Raw genomic sequence first — 6,841 nt, 5'->3', positions numbered from 1 at the left:
GAAGATGTTTTGCTAAGTGAAAGAAGCCAGTCACAAAAGTCCACATGTTGTAGGATTTTATTTATATGAAATGTCCAGAATATAAGAAAATCTATAGAGATAGAAAATGGATTAGAGGTAACTGGCGGGTAGTTTGGAAGACAGAATTGGGACTAAGTGCTGCTAAGTATGGGGTTTCTTTTGTGGTAATACAAATGCATTTGAATTAGATGGCAGTGATGATTGTACAACATATATGAAAACCTATTGAAATGTACACTTTAAAATGATAGATTTTGTTATGTGACTAATACATAAAAATGACTCTTAGGGTAGAATAAAAGGAATCAGTCTTTTAAATATATAAAACTGCAACTGAAAATTTTAAATTATCAAATATTTTAATATACCTGCTTTAATAACTGATAGAACAAATAGAAAATCAATAAAGATATATAAGACTTGAACAACACTGTTAACCAACTTGACCTAATTGACATTTACATAACATTCCACACAAAACAGCAGAATAGATATTCTTCTCCTTCACAATAAGACATTTAAAAGACAGGGGCTGGAGTGTAGCACACAATGCTAGAACACTTGCCTAGCATGTTCAAGGTCCTGGGCTCCATCCCCGATTCCCATCCTCCAAAAAAGGACCATATTCTGGGCCATAAAACAAATGGGACACATTTGAAAGAATTCAAGATATATAAAATATGTTCTCTGATTACAGTGGAATTAAATTAGAAATCAATAACAGAAAAGTCTCTGAAACATTCCCCAATAAGTAAAAAAAAAAAAGTGCTTCTAGATTACCCATAAACCAAAAATGAAACCAAATGTTAGAAAATATTTTGACTTGAATAAAAGTAGTGAGGTATCATAAAAATAGTGGCAATTCTTTAGACATTTCACCAAAGAAGATATACAGATGGCCATTAAGCATATACGAAGATGCTCAACATCATCAGGGAAATGCAAACTTGAACCACAAGCAGATTCCACTTTGCAGCAATTAGGATGGTTAAAATTTAAAAATGATTGACCTAGTGTTAGAAATACCAGGTGCCATAAGAAATCAAACATATGCTTAGAAGCAGTTCAGCAAGGAAAACCTTACTTCTGTAGAAGGGTGTGCTACCACCAGTTTGCCTGCTTTTATTCCTGTACTGCCCCTTGCTCTGGTAGGAGGAGATTGGGGTTACAATGCATGCCAATAGCTAAATTTAAAATTGGAGTGGGCAAAGGGAAGGGCTATAGTTAAAATGGCTACAAGTGGATCTCATATCACAATTAAGGCTAAATACTATATTTTGAAAATGGACTACTGAACTTTCTATTTCTCAAAATAGCGAACATTATTAAAGGTGTGGAGGAAGTGAAACTCTCAAGAACTACTGGTGGGGAGGAAAAATTAACTGTGCAAACACATTAGAAAACATTTTGTCAGTTTCTCACAAAGTAAATACATACCTACCATATGATCTGACTATGTACCCAAGAGGAAAGAAAGTTTATATTCATGTAGAGATTTACACACAAATGTTCTTAGAAACTCTCTTTGAAGTAACCAAAAGGTGGAAACAACCCAAATGTCCATAACCATGTGACTAGAGAAAGAAGTTGTGGTATAGTCATGTAATAGAATATTAATTAGCAACAAAAAAGAAGACGAATACAGAACATGAATGAGTCCTCAAGTGATAATGGCGAATGAAAGTCAGACCTCTCTCACAAAGATGCTATAATTTGAATATTGAGGTTCCCCTAAGGCCCATGTGGTAAAGGCTTGTTCTGTAGGATGGTGCTATTGCAAAGTTGTGAAAACTTTTAAGAGGTGAGGCCTAGTGAGAGGAACTTAGATCATTAGGAGAGTGCCCTAGAAAGAGATAAGAGAACACTAGCCTCTCTTTCTCTCTCTTTTGCTTCCTTGCCATGAGATGAGTGGTTTTGCTCTGCCACATGCTCATACCATCAGGTGCTGCCTCACCACATGCCAAAAGAACAGGGCCAATTGATCACGGACTGGAAGCTTCAAGACTGTGAGTCAAAATAAACCTTTTCTTGGGTGGTGTTGTGGCTCAGTGGCAGAGCACTTGCTTAGCATGTGTGAGGCACTGGGTTCAATTCTCAGCACTGCATATAAATAAATAAAATAAAGGTCCACTGACAACTAAAACAATTTTTAAATAAACAAATAAACCTTTTCTCTTTATGGGTTGATTATCTCTGGCTTTCAGTGAGTCAGTTCTGATTGGAAGAAGTTAAGAAGATGTTCTCAGATACATTATCACTTGAATGTGTCCTTTCTCATGAGAGGCAAATCATTCATGGGTGGAAACTTGGACCTGCTGAGCTGATAGAAGAAAGTGTGAGCTGAGTTTATGGGGTGTTTTGAAATGAGTGATTTAGACCATTTTATTGTAAGAAATGAAGAATGGTGGGGAAGCAGATTAAAGACGGTGGGGTATATTTTTGTTTGGGTTCTCTTCTTACCTTCTCACCCTACAGTCTGTAGGCCCAAGTTGCTGTGGAGATCATTACTGTACCACTGATTGAAGTTAAATACTTCCCCATCCCCATATTTCCTATTGATCCAATGTATATACTGAATAATTTCTTCTCTTCCTTTTTCTTCTCTCTCTCTCCTGCCTCTACTGCCTCTGCCTCTCAATCCCTCTTTCTCCCTCTGAGAGGATCCATCTGTCATGTTCTGAACTGCTTTATGTAGAGGTCCATGTGGCAGGGAACTAAGGGAGGTCCCTGGCCAACAGCCAGTGAGTCCCTGGCTTAGTTCAATAGCCCGTGATAGCTGAATCCTTCTAACAACCATATGAAGGAGTTTGGAAACAGACTATATTCCAGTCTAGCTTTCTGATGAGGCCCCAACCCTTGACAAGAGCATCCCTGCAGCTCTGTGGGACACCTTGAGGCAGAGGTGCCCAGGCAACCGTGACAGAACTCCTGATATGCAGAAATTGGAAGATAATAAGTGTTGGTGAAATAAGAAATGTTAAGGTTCTAAGTCTGAGGATAATTTATTACATAACTACATATCCAGTGTGGGTTGCCCATCCTACATAAGGACCCAGGCTGATGGAGACCCCATCTCAATATTGGCTTCCATCAGCACCCTGACAAGGGAGGAATTATACCCTGACCCTTAAAACTCTCACCCTAAAGTGAAACATATCTCTTCAACTTGTGTTTCATCAATCAAATGAAATAATATATTCATACTAATTTCAAGGGAGTGGAAAGAAAATAAATGGAATAGTTGTGAACCATCCACACTAACACCTGCCTGGAAGGTTTGTTGAGTGGACAATGCCTTTAAATTGCCATATTAGAACATTTTCAGCTACGAGTAAGAGAAAATACATGAAAACTTAAATAATAAAAGCTTAAACATTGAAGGGAACTTGTGGGTTTATATTTTTTGGCTAAAATTTTCAGAGGTAGCTAAGACTGAATCAATGATATTAGTAGGACTAATTTCTTTTTGTTTCTCTTTTCTGTATTTTGACATACAGGCATCCCTCTGTTTCCTCAGATTCTGCATCCTTGGATTCTGTATCCTCAGAATCAACTAACCACAGATCAAAAATATTATTTAAAAAATTTGCCACCAGGCACACACCTGTAATTCCAATGACATGGGACGCTAAGTCAGGAGGATCACAACTTTCAGTTCAGTCTCAGCAACTTAGTGAGACCCTGTCTCAAAATAAAAAATAAAAAGGTCTGAAAATATAGTTCAGTGGTAGAGCACTCCTGGGCCAAATCCTTAATACCAAGAAAAAAAAAATTGCATTGAATACGTACAGATTTTTTTCCAAGCCATTATTTCCCCCAAAATATCTCATAACAATTATTTGCATTTACATTGTATGCGGTATTATAAGTAATCTAGGAATATTTAAGGTATAAAGGAGGATGTGCACAGATTACATGCAAATACTACAGCATTTTATATAAGGGACTGAAGCTTTCTCTGATTTTGGTATCCATGGGAGGTTTTGGAATCAATCCCCTAGAGATATGGTGGTCTAAGGGTCAATTGTATTAGCTTCACCCAAAACTTGCTACCTCAGGATTCCCTAGTGATTACTAGAAGTCCCTGGGGGCCACAGTACTTCCTTGATCAAAAAGGATAGCAGCGGGTGAGCTTCCCTGTGACTGGATCAGTCACATGTTCACCGATGCCTGGGGGAGATAGTGCTGGAAAAGAGGATGGTTTCACCTCCTTTACATGCTTGGATTCTCCAAGTCAGGTTCCCTGAATGCATACACATGGATTTCCAAATAGAAATGGAGTGTACATAAAATGTTTACAACAGTGCCTGAGACTGTTCCTGCCTCCCACGCCCACCCCCAGGGTTATCTAATACTTCTTTCTTTCAAGTCACCACCTGGTGAAGATATTTCAGTGATGACTTTGTAAACTTTCCTGAATCAGAAAATGCTTTGCATTTTAAAAGCTGATCAAATCTAAGAGATTATTACTACTATTAGAGGTAAGCAGTTCTTGCCCAAACATAGCAGAATCCTCTTTACCCACTACATTCTGGTCACACAGGCACTTTTTTCTTTTCTTGAAATGCTCCATACCTGTCTGGTTAAGTCATTGCCCACCGTGCATTTCACTGAATTTTGAACTCTCTGGCCCCAGATTTTTCTCTTTTTGAAATTGTTAATGGACCTTTATTTAATTAATTTATTTATGTATGGTGCTGAGAATCGAACCCAGTGCCTCACATATGCTAGGCAAATGTTCTACCACTGAGCCACAACCCCAGTCTCCCAGATCTTTCTTAACTGGCTCACATCCTTCAGATCTCAGAGAAGCATTTCCTGACCTTATGTTCCTGGTGTCCATATTTTGCTTTCTTCACAACACTTAACTACTATCTGAAATTATTTTATTTGCTGGCTAATTGCCTTCATCCTGCAACCAAAACTTCATGTCAGCAAGGACTTTCTGTTTTCTTCAGGGATACACCCCCAGCATCTTGGTACAGGCCTTGACACTTATTTGACACAAAATAAATATGTATCTAAAGAATAAAAGAACAAATGATTAAATGTATCATCTCCATCAACTGCTGTGCCACTGTTGGTTGTGAGTTCCTGCTTCAAGGAATTGTTAGCAAATTACTGGCTTAACCAAATTCAAATTAAAATATATTCAAGGTTAACACTCTCATTACGAAATTTTCACTTTATTTTCTAAAGGAAAAGATAAGGGTGGAATTACTCTTTGCTCTGGCTCAATCCAGAGACTCTCACATTTCAGTGTGCACCAGAACCACTGCAAGGTGATTAAGCTCAGATCCCTGGGCATCACCTTCAGAGTTTTCAATACAGGAGGTCTACAGTGACTCCAAGAATTTGTATTTTCAAGAAATGTCCAGGTGCTGCTGCTGTTGCTGGTGGGAGTCATGCTTTGAAAGCAGTTGCCACAATCTAAATAGGCAACTCACTTTGAAGTACAATACAGGGTCTGGTGTGAAGTAACTCAATCGTAGAATGCTTGCCTAGCATGTGTGAGACCCTGGGTTCTAGCTCCAGCACTGAAAAAAAAAAGTATGATTAACAGTCATGGTTATTTTGAATTATTGTAGCACTTTCTCTGCAATGTTTTTGGCTTTCACTAAAACCCATGTATATCCATGGAAATGAACCCTATACATCAAAATATCTGTCTTGTGCACTGCAAGAGATCATCAAAGATTGAGGACAAATTACTGCCATAGAGCATTCAGTATCATCTCTATCTTAAAGTACAAGTGTAAAAGTCATTCATCTAAACATGTCTCAAACTCATCAATTTATTTCCATCTCTACTTTCAAGAGATTATTATTATTATTATACAATTATTATTATTCATGGCACAATTATTCAAGGTACATTAGAGTTCATGTCAACTACTGTAATAGCTTCCTAACTGGCTCTTTTGAAGTTTTATCCACATGAAGCCAGACCGATATTTTAAAGATGCAAATCTGATTATTCCACCTGCTTGTATAAAATCCTCCAGTAGTTTTTTATTCTTCCCAGGTAAAAGTCCAGTATCTTGAACACTGCTTACATGATATGGCCCTATCTGCCTTACAGTCTTCCCATCCTCTCCAACTCCTCTTTCTTCAGAGGTCAGTTGAAAGCTTTCCCCTTAGTTCCCAGATCCGGTCAATTTTCTCTGTTTAGAGAGCCATGTTCCATTCCTTCAAGGAAACTTTTTTTCAGGAGAGAAGGACCAAGACCATTTTTATTCACCAGTACATTTCTAGTGCCTTAGCACAACAGTACGTGATTACTTGAGCATGTAAGTACTTGATTAAACATATGTTGGTTGAAGTTTTAAAAACGTGCATTTCTCAGTTCCTATTATGCACCAAATCTTATCCTGGGTTTCAATAGGGAACTGAGATTAATAAGGGAGATGTTTGACCTTAAAGAAGTCCATGCCAGTTGAAAACAATGAATATGCTAAGGACTATGGAGAAGAATTCTGAAACGGAGTTGAAGTGGCTAAGTGAAAGGAACAAAATGCTTTGGACGTCGAGGGAAGGAGAGACCAATTCCAGAAGGGAAAATCAGTTCATTCAATACACATCTTGAAAGAACATAGTGCTCACTATGTACTAGGTGCTATCCTAAGTGTTTCGTGTGCCCGAGGGTGTTGTGTGATTTTTTTTTAACAGGTGGGGTAAAAAATGCATATAACTTGCGTAGTCACACAGCTACTAAGTGACAGAAAAAGGATTTGAACCCAGTCTGCTTGGTTCTAGAGTCTGAGTTTTCAATTTCACATTGAAAGCCTCATGGAAGATGTGGCAAATAAGTAGTGCTTGA

This window comes from Sciurus carolinensis, chromosome 3 (assembly GCF_902686445.1).
Source record: "Sciurus carolinensis chromosome 3, mSciCar1.2, whole genome shotgun sequence".
NCBI lineage: Eukaryota > Metazoa > Chordata > Mammalia > Rodentia > Sciuridae > Sciurus > Sciurus carolinensis.
Note: the sequence above shows the minus strand (reverse complement) of the source record.